Genomic DNA, 15,603 nt, shown 5'->3' on the forward strand with positions numbered 1-15,603 from the left:
TTTGAGCAATGTTTTTATTTTCATGTAATCTTGTTTTGAAATTGTTTTTAATTTGGTGACTCGCAGATTCTCGCTGATAAATCTTATTGGGAATGGGAAAAGCACGGTCCCAGTTAAGCATGAGTCCCTGGCTATGTATACAGTACATCGATGGTACAATGTAGCTTCGTATGAATAATGTTCCAAGTGATCTTTCTTGCCACTAAGTGCGTCACATTTAGAACAGCTAAAAATGTGTTGATATGGAAAATTTTTTACCCACTACTGGAATGACCAACAGACATCCATTACATAAGAGGAATTTAAATCTAATGCATTATATATCTCAGAGGCAATGGCTGAACTTGTCTTCCCAGAACGTATATCTTGCTTATTTTTAGCTTGTAACTCGTCTAATTTGATCAAAATGATTGTATCAACATAGATTATGTTGTCTTGTGTTGGGCCCGGTGAGAGTTTTACTTTTTATCACATGATACTTATCTCTGCAAATAGGGCGAACCAGCCACATCACCGTTCACCGCAAATCCCAAGAAGTTACCATCCGTAATATATTATACAGTGTATTATGTAACAATGGCTAAGCGCTTACCAAACATACCAAGCATTGTTTTACATCCAATAGCAGTGACGGTCAGCAACGTGTGACTTTAACAATATAATATTATTTAATATCGCGGTCCTACCTTTATGTTCTGCAGAACCTGCGTAAATTCAGTATTCGAAGAGAAAATAATTCAAGAACTACCAGGCAGGCAGTGCTAACAAGGTAAGTTTGTTCGCTTGATAACAATGCAGGATTGTTACCCGTGCCTTTTCACTATTGTTCCACTCAATATTAGATGTTGCTGTCTCAATGATCTCTTATGGGGAATAGTGTAATTACAACAACATTTTGTGATTGGTGGAATTAGTGCCACATGACACTCATTTATTTCTTAAATTTCACGGTCTTGAACGCATAGTAGGGCCTACAGTACTACACTTTTGATTTTTGCATGGAGTGTCCCGTGTAAACATCAGATAGTAGGTTATAAATCAATGTTATGAATACAATTTATTTACTATATAGCAAAATAAAATGGCGCATACTCTTTCATGTGCTTTCTATAGCCCAATATACACTCTCAATGCTTAATTAGCCAGAGTGTAATTCTACTTCACATTACCTCTCTGCCTCGATGAAAGGTAACTGTTGGGCTGATATGCATTTGCCGTGCATAATCATAATCCAGCATTGTATTGCAGATTATGTAAAATTTATGATACAATCAAGATAAAAGTACGTGGACATTCAGCGGTTGTCTCTTTCTGGCCACTATGATTATTAACCCTGTGATAGTCATTGAAAACCTGCTGGTAAGCAAACCAATGGCATTTTGAAACGGTGATCCTGTAGAGCACAGTTTCATTAGTTCGTTCTTTTTTTCTGCCTTCGCTATCAAGGCGGCACGTTAGTCTTATCAATGATGTGTATTTCTTATACGTCAAGTACAGATTGGATAATGTGATGAGATGACAACGACAACAACAACAACAACTTTTCAAATACTAGTATTAGGACTATTTTCAATACTTGTGAAACAACAATTTTCTCACTTTTAATGTTCCTATATATACAGCCGAGGTATCATGTTATGGCGTTACGCGAAACAATCGGTGGTCTTGTACAAATCATCGGTCTAGTCATTATACTGAAGTGCATCTGATAGCCTAGAACCAACAAAATAAAAACAATAACAACAGGAGCAACAACAACAAATGTCATTTTCAGCGTGGACGATACAAGTATAGAATCTTTGCTGACCAATCAAAATTTGGGCGCACAGCATTAATGGCGTGAAGGACCGAACTTGGATTGAACTTTGGTTGCAGGAGTTTGCAACAGATACCGACAAAGCCAAAAGGCTGTGAGCAAAGTATACTCGCAAACGTCTATCTTCTCATCTCTGTTATAACTAATTTTGGCAGTTCTGTTTCAAGAACGTTGTAGAGTGTTGTATCTACACCGAAGAGTCGTTAACTGAGAGGCCATTATACATTCCACGCTCCTCCCCCGCCTTCCATGGAGACGAGAATTGTAATCTGTAAGCCCTGTTTCCGACAAAATTTTCCAATCTCTCTCGACCTGCATTTGTCAGATGCACTATAGCAGTTGATTGCATTTGCAAGACTTCTGAATCTAGCCATAAAGCGCTAATGTAATTATCATTTCCCTTTCACCCCCCCCCCCCGGTTTTACTTTATTCGCGTGGGTTGTCACGAGATCATTATATTTTGGTGTGAAGGAGACATTGATACTTTAAAAAAGAATTCCGTGTGTCTGTGTTATTATCATTGTCAATACATGTATCATCATAATAGTCATTATAGTATCTTTTTTTTTTCAAGGTCCACCATCATCAAGGAAAGCTAAAAATTATTGTGTTTTTTAGTCTGCATTTTTAAACATAAAAAACATATCATACTAATCTCAATAGTATATTATTGATGTCTATATACTTTGCGCTGTCACATACACTTAGGAAGGATTACACTTTGTATTCATTTGGTAATCATGTATCAGAAGGCATATATAATTATGTGAAGTAATGTTTGGAAAATGTAGAAAAAACAAACAAACAAACAAACAAACAAACAAACAAACAACACACACAAATACACACACAGACATCAAGGGATAATTTTGACAAGATCATCATTGAGAAAGCAAGAGAATATTTATCACAGGGGTGAAGGTTGGAGTGTGAAGTTTCTTCAGTTTGTCTCCTTCTGCAAATGACATCTTTAAGATCGCAACTACTTATCTGTAAATTAACAAATACGTCGGGAAAAAAAGGAACCAGAGGGACTCGAACCTGTCCTCTACTGCTTTCCGGGCAGTGACACTACCACCAGGCTGTCCCTGGTTGCCGGCAGTGATTTGATGAACTCGGAACCAATGCCCAACCTTGTCCTTGTCCATCATTACACATATTATTGTTAGATTAAAGCGAATCGATCTATATGCATCAGAATCCTCTGTATTCACATCGAAATTATAAATAATACTGTGTTGTGATGACACGCCAACATCGTCATAACACAATAAACAATATGCAAACATAATCATAACGCAATAAACAAATGGCAACATAATCATAACGAACATTTTACTTGCAGGACTGGTGACTTGTGCATCTGTCAGCAAGCATGGCCCATTTTGACGGAGAGAAGAACACATCCTGGACGATAGACCCTTCGGCGTCGCCGCTTTTGACGTCGTCCGATCACCCAAGCGGCTACGTCAATTTCTATCCCGACGAGAAGGTCGTTCACATGATCGTTCTCGTCTGGACCGCCATCATACTTGTGTGCGGCTCGGTTGGAAACATCCTGGTCATCGCCGCTGTGTTGCTTCATAAGAATCTCAGGAACGTCGGTAAGATTACGAAGATGGCACAACGACGATACACATTCCATAAAAATGCAATTTTTTATAATGATTTATCATCATTATCGCATTTCGCTTCGACACATGTAAACGTTTCAGGGCGGTGATTATTGGGTCAGTCAGTAGCGCGTCTGCCTCCAGATCCAAGGGTCCCGGGTTCGATTCCCGAGTCCAACTGAGCAATGTTGTGCGTAATCATACTACCCATTCTGGTACGAGGGAAAAAAAACACTCTGTCCCTTGGATAGGACATAAAATGAAGGTCCCAAGTGTGAGAGAATCACAACTCATGCACGCAAAATATCCCGCTTCATACATTTATCGCAAAGAGCAGGGTGCATAACCCGGTGAAGTGGTTCCGCCTCACATCCAAGTGGACCCCATGGACATGATGGAAGACCAGCTAGTCCAGGGTAGCTAGTGCAGCTGACTATTGGCTATCTAATGAAACAAACATGTCATACCTTATATGGGAACAAAACACTTCTTAATAATAATAATAATCTTATGACCCCCCCCCCCCAAAAAAAAAAAAAGACAAAGTATTTGCAAGTTACCACTATCTTAAGTGGAACTTGACTGGGAAGGTAACATGGAAATTAATGAAAAATGGAGGTAAGGGGTGTTACTTTGCATGAGTGGATGTTCTGTCGTGTGTCCGTGTGTTATGAATATGGATGTTGTTGCCCGTGTATACGAGCGTGTGTGTTAAGTGTGTGTATTTGCATTTATTGATTGAGGAAATGCGAGATCGCATCCGAGATTCTTCACAGTTAATGTGTCAGTTATGGATCCAAGTATATTATATGTACTGTCATCAGCAAGTTTCAATTTTTCATGGCAGCTGACGAGTGAGTGGGGAATCAAATTCGAGGCAAAAATGATAATCAATTGCTCATATCCTGTCCTGGGTCGGGTGATGCTGTTCTGATCGAAAACGTCGCAAGGCGTAATTGAGGAAAAGGATACAAAAGAAACCAGGGACCTGTTTCATAAAGCTGTTCGTAAAGTTACGAATGACTTACGAGCGACTGGTGATCAGTTCTTGTGCTGAACTATGGAAATTCTGATAAGTATAGCACATCAGAACTGATCACCAGTCGCTCGTAAGATGTTCGTAACTTTACGAACAGCTTTATGAAACAGGACCCAGGCTTGAAAATGCAGCCAATATCGTCACCCCACTTTCCGTTCTGTTTATGAGCACTTTAAAAAATCACCTACGGAATTTCAATCAATCACCATGTATATTCTGGTGTCACTTGGTCAGAGAAGAAACATCATCTCTGAAATACAACACAAATGTGCACCAAAGTCCACTCAAAATATTCGATCGAATTGAATAAGAGTGATTTGTCATATTCTTGTTGTCGTGATGTGTGTTCCATATGCAATGTGAATATTTTATAGATTTGAGCACACATTTTAAAAGTGTATGAATGCTAGTGAAGTTAAAAAGTGTGCTGCTACGAATTCACAATGCATATTTCAAAGTTCTCAAACGTCGACAGAGGAGTGCAGAACAGAAAAGATTGAATTTAGCTTCATCAGTCCTGCGATTTCCCAGTACATTCTATTGTAAACCCGGTGGAATACAACATTAAATGAAATTTACTACAAGATATATAGGTAATGAAGTTTATGAAGTTATAATGAAGTTAACTACAACATAGTCTCAGGGAGATGGTCTTCTTACAGGTTACTCTGGAACATAAAGTCAAACAGGAACATTTTTTTTTCTGATGCCAGACTTCAAGATTCTAGCTCTACAAAACCTAAATTTCACAAGTGTTTATTCCTTCTTTTCTTCGCTTGACACATTGTGCCGAATCGATACAATCTATACTGACTCCTGCTAGTCGCCTTGAGCGATGGACCACGAGAGGTTGGGATCTTCCTCGCCGTTTTCTGGCGTGGATATGTCAGTGGGGCGGACCGTTTCACCGTGAGTCGTGACTCCTCTGAATACGTGACCTCCATTTCTATGCTTTATTACCCAAAAGACATTTTGCTATTGCCTCTATTATCAACTCAGAGGTGACGATATGATTACTCACAACTTTGCAGTAAGTGGCTATCCAGTGGCTATCCAGCCATCTTCACAGATGGAAAATGAACAACAAGAACAACAACAACAACAAGGCTCGAACCCGAGCCATTTGCTTGCAATGCAGACGCACTATGATTATGTTCCAACTGAAAATGGGAGAATGCTCAACAATTAAGTTGTGTTACTACATAATTATGCCCGTTTCCAGGAGATGAGTTAAGCGATCAAAGAATTTAATGTCAATATTGTGATGAAAAGAAATGTGTGATTTCGTCAGACTTTTCCACAATCAGATAGCTATAGCGTGTCCCTTTGACAAGACGCTCACTGTTTTAAAACGCTAAGATTTCAACAACATTATTTCAGCGGAGATCATCGTAGTAGACTGTTCCTCAAATTCTGTCTAGATCAAAGTTGGCATACCTTTTGGTTCATCATTTGAATTTTTGCATCATCATGCTGAGAGTATTCTGTGGCAGCATTTCCAGGACAGCGACTATTGATTACTACGTATCATCCCGGGATGTCATCCCTAATATTATTCCACTCCCCTGTGTTGTTGTTTCTTTTTTCCCTTAGACTTGCAATAAAATACGGCATAGCATTTCCAGTTATAACGATTTTTATTGAATCTCTCGAGATTGAGGACGATGCTTATTGGTTGGCCCGCTGAAGCTTTCCCATGGCAGTCCCTGGGACGCCCGTTGATGTGCTTCTAGGCACGCTACATTCATCAGTCGGTGTTGTGAGTGACAAATTTATGTTCTCACTCCGAAATAGTGATTTTATAGCTGGTTTGAGTCCCGAGATTGAAGATTGGTTGTAGTATACAGATGTGCTGATTTAATATAGACTCTGCGCAATGTAAAGTGTCCGTGTCATAGTACACACAGACACTTAATATTGGCAAAAGTTCTGGATGAAGGTGATTTTCAGGTCACTATATAGTGTTGCTGATATGTATTGCGGAATGATGATGATGATGATGACGGTTGGTGATGGTGATGGCACTAAAGTGTACCCGTTTGTGTGTGTGTGTGTGTGTGTGTGTGTGTGTGTGCGTGCGTGAGCGTGTGTGAGTGATTATTTGCATGACTATTGTGTGAGTCTAAGCGTGCGTGGATGCGTGTGTTTATCTATACACCTTGTAAGCGTTCGTGTGAGAGACCGATTAACATATAATCTTTGTCAAAACAGTGTAATGAGGAGACATTGCATTTACTTCGATATGCATTTCTTTATAATATCAGTATATTAACAATAATAGATACTAGTATCTGTATACTAGTATCATTACGTGATAAAACTTGTTTCAATTTTAAATGCAAAGAGGGAGGTTAAAAATCGGCAAGCCTTGAGAGAAATCTCAATTTCCCGTCAAGAGAGATTATGACATTTAAAGTGTCAGAAACTCATAGACGTGTCCCCATGACGAGGCTACAAAATGGAGACAATAAGATGGTCTAGTCGGTGAGAGAGTTCTAAATAAATCACGATTACCGTGTTTTCCTCTTTTATGACAGATAACTTGAAATATAGTGAGAGTTCGTGCAGGAATCGATTCTACTTGTCTTGAAGGGTGTGTGGCAATAAATGATATCCTTGGCATATCCTCAGTAGCCCTTTGGAGAAAATGGAAATCGGATATATAAGACAAAGAACATGCACAAGTAAGACAAGATGTCCTCGTGACGTCAGTAATAGTCGCGTGACGCAGACAAGCACTTCGACGTTCATTGGACACCGTCTGTGCAAGATGAGTCATCGATATTCGTCTGACCATAAGTTTGTTAATACCTGACCAATAGACCACATTTGCTCATAATTTCACTTAATCGTTGCTTTTGATTTACTATGCTCTCATTTTTTTTCATGATGCTACTGATGATAATTATGCCCAGTTTTCAAATGGTCCCTGTTGGGTGCCTGCCATATAGCTACCGGTAGCCATTGTAACTATAGGTGTCAATTCAGCAAATATAATGCGATTATGCATGACTAATATAACGTCTTTTATAAACTATTGCCAATTTGCTAGGTAACGTCTTCATCGTCAACCTGGCCGTAGCAGACTTGAGCGTGAGTACCATCGTCAACAGCTTCGGTATCGTCGGACTGGTGACCGAGGCACGGTTCTTCATTGGCAAGGGAGCGCTCTGTCAATTTGTAGGTGTTATCTGCATCACTTGGTAAGGTTATATGGAAATAAATGGACCTCGTCAAATACTGACTATCATTTTAAATTTGCACTTAATTTGTTGAGCGTACACTAGAGCACAAAGAGAAAGTACATCTTCCACATGAGGGGAGGGGGAGGAAGGATAGTTATATTCAGCATATCAAATGCTTGTAATGACAATGATATTAATAGCTTGGAATTTTGGGAGTGACTACATTATGATTGAATATCATTTTCAATTTGCACTTGGTTAGTCGAGCATACATCAGTTCCACCTGGGTTGGGGGATAGTTTTAGACATGTTTATAATTCTCGTAATGACAATAGCGATAATAGCTTGGCATTTAGGGATTGTGACTACTCTGATGGAATCGATTCAATTTGTCTTGGGGTGTGTCAATTAAATGATCGATGATGTCCTTGTAGTAGTTTGCGTATAGTCCTGAGAAGATATGAAATCAGTTATTAAGAATGTCTACGACAAATGAATCCCAGGGGGTCAGGTATGAAATCGTAAACATCTGGCCCCAGGCCACGTTGATAAGAAGAACCAAAACCTCTACTTTGACCCTGAACTTCTGAGTAACATCATTATGTATCATACATCCAAAAGTCTGTTAGTTGGAATTCATGATGCCGTGGAACATTCCACCATCGTTTGTCGGTTGTTTTTTTTTTTCCTTCCTATAGGCAAAATATACCGCTCGTGATTGTGGAAAGGTAGGGACAGCTCATAAGTAAGGCAGTTTTTTTTTTTATTTGCTCTTTGATACAGCTGCGCATGCTCCATGTGGACGATAGCCGCAATCGGTCTCAATCGATACGTGTGCATCTGCCACTGGCCCCGATATCACACCGTGTACACCCGAAAGACGGTCGTTGCCATGGTAGCGGCTATCTGGATCCTCTCTTTCCTCATCGATCTTCCGAACTTGTTCGGTTGGGGGACTCCATAATTTTGACTGGAAGACTATGCTGTGCACAGGTAACATGAGTTTTCGCAAGTCCTACACTATCTTCTTCAGTGTTACCGCCTTCATCCTCCCCCCTCCTTGTCATCTTGTACGCCTACGCACGTATTTACTGGCGCGCGTGGCGCTCCGCCGCCAACCTTAAGAACGTCTGCAAGGATACGGGAACGACCGTTAATCGAGTGGGCGACATGCGACTCGCTCGCTCCGTCTCCATCATCATCGTCGTCTTCGTCCTCATGTGGGGCACCTTACGCCCTGAGCATCGTCATCAATTTCGTCGTCGACGTTGGGGAGAAACACCTACATCTTTTCCATCCTGCTAGCTCACACAAACAGTTGTGTGAATTGCTTCATCTACGCGGTCACCAATAGGAATTTCAGGCAGGGCTACTCGATTTGCATTGATTTGATACTGAGGAGGGTAAGAACATCAAAGGCGATCCAAAAAACCGTCATATCTGTTTCTCAGAAAAAAAAACTGCAACAACCAGTGGGCGGACTCTCGAAACTTGGCCGAAAAGATGAATTGATGTCAGCCAATTTATGTAAATTGCCCCTGATGTACAAAAATGTATATTTGAATTATCACTTTAATATCACTTTTACGCGTGGGTTTTTCATTTTTAATTTCGGATTCTCAGTGATATTTAAACATCTTTCGTGGAAAAGAAAATTCCAAATTTCTGGTGCCATAAGGAAGCTAGTAATTTTCGAACACAACCTGCGAGTGGTCGACAGAAAGACCTGTTCGTGACAACAATGCGTAAAGGACAGGAAATCCCACAATTCATTTGATGTAATTTGTGTGACAGTCAATGAATCATTTAGCTCTCAATACTAGCAAAGATACCTTTGCATGCTTACTTCAAATATTGCATAAAGAAATTATCTCCATGCTATTGAGATGCCCATCCAAAGTGATGTGTAAATCCATACGTTTATTTTTTCAGTGTTTGAACAATTTCTAACACGACAATGAGTACAAACACTCTTCATATATATTATTCAGAGAAAGAAAAGACAATTAATGGAAATGAAGAGCGAACCGACTAAAAAAAAAAACCCAAAAACGCTGACGGTTTCATAAGCATGTCGGATTTAGCGAGAATCCGTCTCAGAGTGTTATCGGGAAGACAAAATAAAAAAAAAAATATGAAAATGTGAAAGGGAAATCTTTATGACGTGACAATCGACGTCGGGGCGTTTTATCCATCTTCACACGAGTAGTCCTACTTGAACTCACTGTACCCGAGGACTAAGCGATCAACCGTTGAAGCATCGGTCACACGCCGGGCGGGCGGTATCCTCGCCCGACAAGCAATTATGCCGGATGAGAGTGGATAGCAGTGAAAGAAGCCTTGCCACGAGACAGTGTCACGTGCCTCTCATCGCGAGTGACAGGAGCGAGCTTTAGATCTTCGACGGCGGCGTCTCTTCCCGTATGGACTATGAAAACAACTGTTCCGCGCATGAGAACACCATTTTTTATTCTTTTTGCTCAATAGCGTCGTCTTAAGCCCGCCGCACACTATACGACTCACGACCATACGACTGACAGACTTTGGATCCGAAATAAATCACAGTATCCTCAGAATTAACATCGCTTGTTTATTTCAGATCCAAAGTCTGTCAGTCGTCAGGTCCTGAGTCGTATAGTGTGCGGTGGGCTTTAGCGTTTGTGTCGCATATCTAAAGCTCGCAAATAGCCAGGGAGGGCGTAATATCTCCTTGAAAATATCATTCATGTTAACACTCATTTTATATAATCATAGGAGTGACATAAGCCCGGGAGACTTCTATTCTTCAGAAACGTCAAAAGTTTCCAAGTTTCTGCAACTTTTACCAACTTGACTGATTTCATCAAACGTGTCTTTATAAATCATGTATACTTGTTTGTTTGTGTTTTTGTGAGTGTGTGTGTGTGACCATCTTTTTACGACTGAAATTAAAGATATATTAATCGTTTGGCTGTTTATCACTGGATTTTGTTCCGACATGTAAACTTCCCAAGTATCTATCCAAGAATCGTGGGATATAAATGGCAGGCAAACATATAAGTAGTATTCCACAAAACGCCCATTGGGCTACTCCTGTCACTTCGTGGCTTGTGTGTAAGATGTATCACAGTTGATGTACAATATCACATTTGTCGAGCTTTGTATTGAGATTTTGCCTTTGTGTCTATTATTTCTTCATGTAGATATGCACCCCAGTCCATGGAAGTCACTGCCTTTCATGTTAGATTCATAAAGTGTGAATATTTAGTGCACTAAGCGGATTTTTGTGATTCAGGTATTACTGTTACAATGTACACTATTATATTTTGTGTATGTTTTTATCACTAAGCGGATTTTTGTGATTCAGGTATTACTGTTACAATGTACATTATTATATTTTGTGTATGTTTTTATCACTAAGCGGATTTTTGTGATTCAGGTATTACTGTAACAATGTGCATTATTATATTTTGTGTATGTTTTATATAGCACTGAATAAATAGACGTGAGTTGCATGTCACTTTCCAGTCAGTCAATCAGTCAGTTTGTTGGTCAGTTAATTCATCATTCAGTGAATTTGCCAGCCAGTCAACCGAGTTGATCGATTAGTCAATTGATCGATCGATCTATCAATCAATCAATCAATCAATCAATCAATCAACCAATCCATCCATCCATCCATCCATCCATCCACCAACCCAATCCATCCATCCATCCATCCATCCATCCATCCATCCATCCATCCATCCATCCATCCATCCATCCATCCATCAATCAATCAATCAATCAATCAATCAATCAATCAATCAATCAATCAATCAGCCAGTATAAGTCAGTAATACACTTCATTCGCGTACAGTATCCACAAACACAACCACGGGCAACTCACCTACTGCACATACAAGGAGAGAATAGCCGAGTCTGAATCAGTCACACAGAGTCGTGCGTTTCGTTGTTGGAGGACATATTTTTAAGATATCAAAAAAGTATTCGAGCTCGATTCACATTACAATTCTGGGGGTTTCCCTTCTCTGCGGAGGATTTATGACATTTTATCAGATATTCAGAGAAAATAATACAAACATTACAGAATATAAAATAATACAAACATTACAGAATATCAAATAATAGAGATTTCACTAAGACTATTGTGGGTCAAGTTTAATACATCATTGGACAAGCTCGTATGCTGATCTTTTAATCACATAACTGCCATGTCAATCTCGTTTGTATGACCATAGCACTACAACACATTGTAGCTCCATGGCATGACATGCAATTGCTTAAAAAAAAGAATATGATTCTGTCAGTAGTCTGTCATGTACATGACATGACATTAATACCTTCGAATGATCATTATTGTGCTTATTATAATATAGAAAACTTTAAAGAAAACATGACAGTATTCTGTTAGTCAGAAAATGAACAGGCTATTACAACGCACTGGATGACCAATGTTATCTTTAAACAAAAAAAATTAGAACTCTGTGTTGTTGGAAGTTGTCATCATTTCATGCAAGCTTCATTCAATTTCTAATAGCGTTGTCAAACGGAAGTTTTCAAAATCTGACCGTGAGCTACAAATTGCCTACACATTTCCTACATTGTAACCTTTTATTCTCATGTGGAAAATAAATCCCCTTGTCTTCACGTTAGCACACCATTATCATTTTCATAAAAGAACAAACTCTGGCAGCAAAGCTTCGAGCAGTTGTTAATAGATACTCATAGTACACACCCATAGATGTCAAGTTCAAAAAAATTTTATGAGTGAGATTTTCATGACTCTGCATCTCGGCGTAGGTGCGTAGCACCCGAGGGAGGGGAGGGTGTGGGAGGGGGGTGTCTGCCCTCCCACGGTTGGGAGCTTTTTCAATTTTTAGCTCTTAATGGTGCAAATTGGTGCATACTTTAGTGACTATTTTTAACTTATTTTGAAAGACAAAAGGAAAATATGCCTTCAATTACAACTCTTACTTTAATCCTTTAAGCTATGCTCCCAATGCGTGAGAAAAATGGGTGCCATGCGTGAGATCGTGAGACAGACCCTAAATGCTCGAGTCTCACTCACAATGCGTGAGACTTGGTAGCTCTGCACACCACCAAGGCTTTCATGTACAGATATGTCCCAGACATTATTGAATAATCTTCCCTAACGAAAAAGTGAATATGCCTATCTAACTTCAATCTTCATAAAGTACTGTTGGAGACAACAGACTCAACTTTTAATTTATGTACAGTAAAGCTGTGTAGAGTCTGCAATATAATATCTGTGTCTGTCTCCTGTTTTCAGTGCAGCACTGTAAAATATTTAGAAATCACTCTCTCTCCTGCTGTGTTCTCAATGTTCTTTTCAGCATTGCATTGCACACACCATCTATCCTAACTTTCTTTCTCAACATATATAACGTACTCTTATGGTAGTTTAAGTAGTTAATGAAATCACAGGGAAGAACCTCGGTGATTCACACACACACATACTACACATTCAGATACACATAGGAAATCTGATCTTCATCAGTGGTACCCTGTGAGTTAAAAACCAATGATTTCATTTAAATAACATGGAAACAATAACACCTGCTGAATCAAAGTCCGGCACAAATGATCCAGCTCAAAGTGTGATGGTGATATCCTTGGTTTCAACATCAGCTCTCAGCCACCTAGAGCACAAAACCAGCTTATAGCAGACTGATCATTCATTGTACATTTGATAACTTTGATTAGGATTCTCACGGTGTAGAAGTAACCAAATGGGTATGCAGTTTTTCTATTCTAAAAAGTAGTAGTCCTGATGGTAAAACTACCTGAGAGGATGTCCCCTGAAATACTTTTTGTGACATTAAAATTTTTGTTTTGGTGAGACCAGGTACAGTATTCCCATTTTGAAATACATTGTAGAATAGGCAGCTGACTCTTACAAATGAGCACGCCAATAGGCAGTCCACTTGGCAGGTGGATGGACTGCAGTATGTAGTGATGTAAGTACAGCACTATGTTGATATGACCATAATTTGAGAAATGTAATAAATGAAATACATTTCAGGTGCTGGTGGACCCTTGTGATTCCTTACTGAATAACTGACCAGCCTTTGTCTTTTATTTACAACACAAGCATATCCTTTTGGTTTGAACATCCTAACGTCCCTGCATCTCATGGTGTAACTACGTGTTGGACCAAGTTCCACTGTGGAAGAAAACTTTCAGACAAACTTATCTGGCCCACAGTGATGCTTCTGCCATAAGACATACAAAGCAAGGGCAAGGGAAGGAGAAAAAGCACAGCCATACCATGGCATGGAGGTTACAAGAACAAAAAAGATACTGCTTTAAAAAAAAATAAAAATCATTAATCGTTTAAATGCTAATCAGGCAAGAAAATTTCACAAAAACTTCCACTCCACATCTAAGACTTTTAGGGACAAGAAAGCCAATCAAACATAACAATGAAAGTTACTCTTTAATTTGAATTGAAAGTTGCACACTACGGAATTTTTAAAAGCATGTGTTCTTGAGACAATAAGATTAGTCACAATCTCTTAATATGCACATTAGACAAGGTATCTATGTAATGGCTTCACAAACCTCCCACTGGTTTGTACATGAAAAGTATTGTACACTCATCACTGTCTTCAAAAACTGAGCAACTATAATCTAATCCCTCCCCTAAACAAAACCATCATTGCTAAATAAGAACATTATGACGAGTAAGGGAATTATACTGTTCCTGTCTTCTTGAATTCCTGCACCAAATTAAAAGAGAATTTATGGAGATTTGTGCTTGCAATGGGAGAATTGCAAGGCCCCATCAACATTTCTTCCTTTGTTTAAATATAATGACTGTGACTATTACTTTCTGTTTAAGAGTAACATTCACTTTTTTCTTTGTTAGACTTTATTTCACATACCACAGACAAAGTGACCATTGTGCTGGTTATCTCAGTTTTATGATTGGTTAGTCCAACAGCTGCCCTAGCGATGCACTTGATACAATATTCCCCAGAGTGTGGCATACAAGAACTTCTTCACGGCATTACTGAATCACTACAAGAGTTCATTGTCTATTTGCCGTATTATACATACAGGCGAATTACTGTAAGAAAAACTCTGCACAGACAATTACAATTACAAAGAACTTTCAAAGCTAAATTAACTTTGCCTTGTTGATTTTGATACAACAAATTAAATGGACCTGAAAGTGTCTTCAATTTCCCTGAAAACATTTAAGTACTGGAAAGAATAAATACCGAAAAAAAAATTGATAATTTGTCACAATAAAACCTCTTGTGCTATATATACTTTACCAAATCTAGTCTGAAGAATTATGAGCAATACAAGCTCTGACAAACAACTGATATATCATAATTTGTGGATATACTCTGAAATCTACACATAGAAAAAATATTGCATATATGTAATATACATATATTCCATTCATTACAATTTCCTTGTACCAACGCATCAATTTCATTGTATGCATGATATTGCCCTGAATGGTCTTTAAAATGCACTCCTTACATTCACAAACAATCACCTCCACAATAAATTCAGTAGCCTCATGTCCTCCTCTGTTGAGACAGTGGACTATTAGGATGTTGTCAAAATTGCTACATTGTACAGAGCAAACTCATGCACGCAAAAGATCCCGCTTCATTCATTCATTGCAAGGAGCAGGGTGTTTAACCTGGAGAAGTGGTCCCGCCTCACACCCAACTGGACCCCAAGGAAGACCAGCTAATGCAGCTGAATATGGGCTATCCAGCCATCTTCTCAAGATGGAAATGAAACAAACAAACAAACAAACAAACGGGCAAACAGCAGACTGAATCACTGGGACAAGGAATACAATCGTTGAATTGGAGATACGCAGTCTACTGTATAGTTTTGCTGGTACGAGTTGCAGATCTATGTGGAGCTGTACCCTGAGGTTCATATCACTGGAGGATGCCACCATTTAACCTGTTCCTTAC

At 39.1% G+C, this 15,603-nt stretch overlaps 1 pseudogene; it reads left to right on the forward strand.

Annotated features, from left to right (window-relative positions):
- Window positions 1–3,192: 3,192 nt before the first annotated feature.
- LOC139741617 (melatonin receptor type 1B-B-like) lies at window positions 3,193–9,980 on the forward strand (annotated as a pseudogene).
- Window positions 9,981–15,603: the final 5,623 nt, after the last annotated feature.

The sequence above is a fragment of the Diadema antillarum genome, unplaced genomic scaffold (genome assembly GCF_040938485.1).
Source record: "Diadema antillarum isolate AM-2024a unplaced genomic scaffold, OU_Dant_1.0 seq00000941_RagTag, whole genome shotgun sequence".
Lineage (NCBI taxonomy): Eukaryota > Metazoa > Echinodermata > Echinoidea > Diadematoida > Diadematidae > Diadema > Diadema antillarum.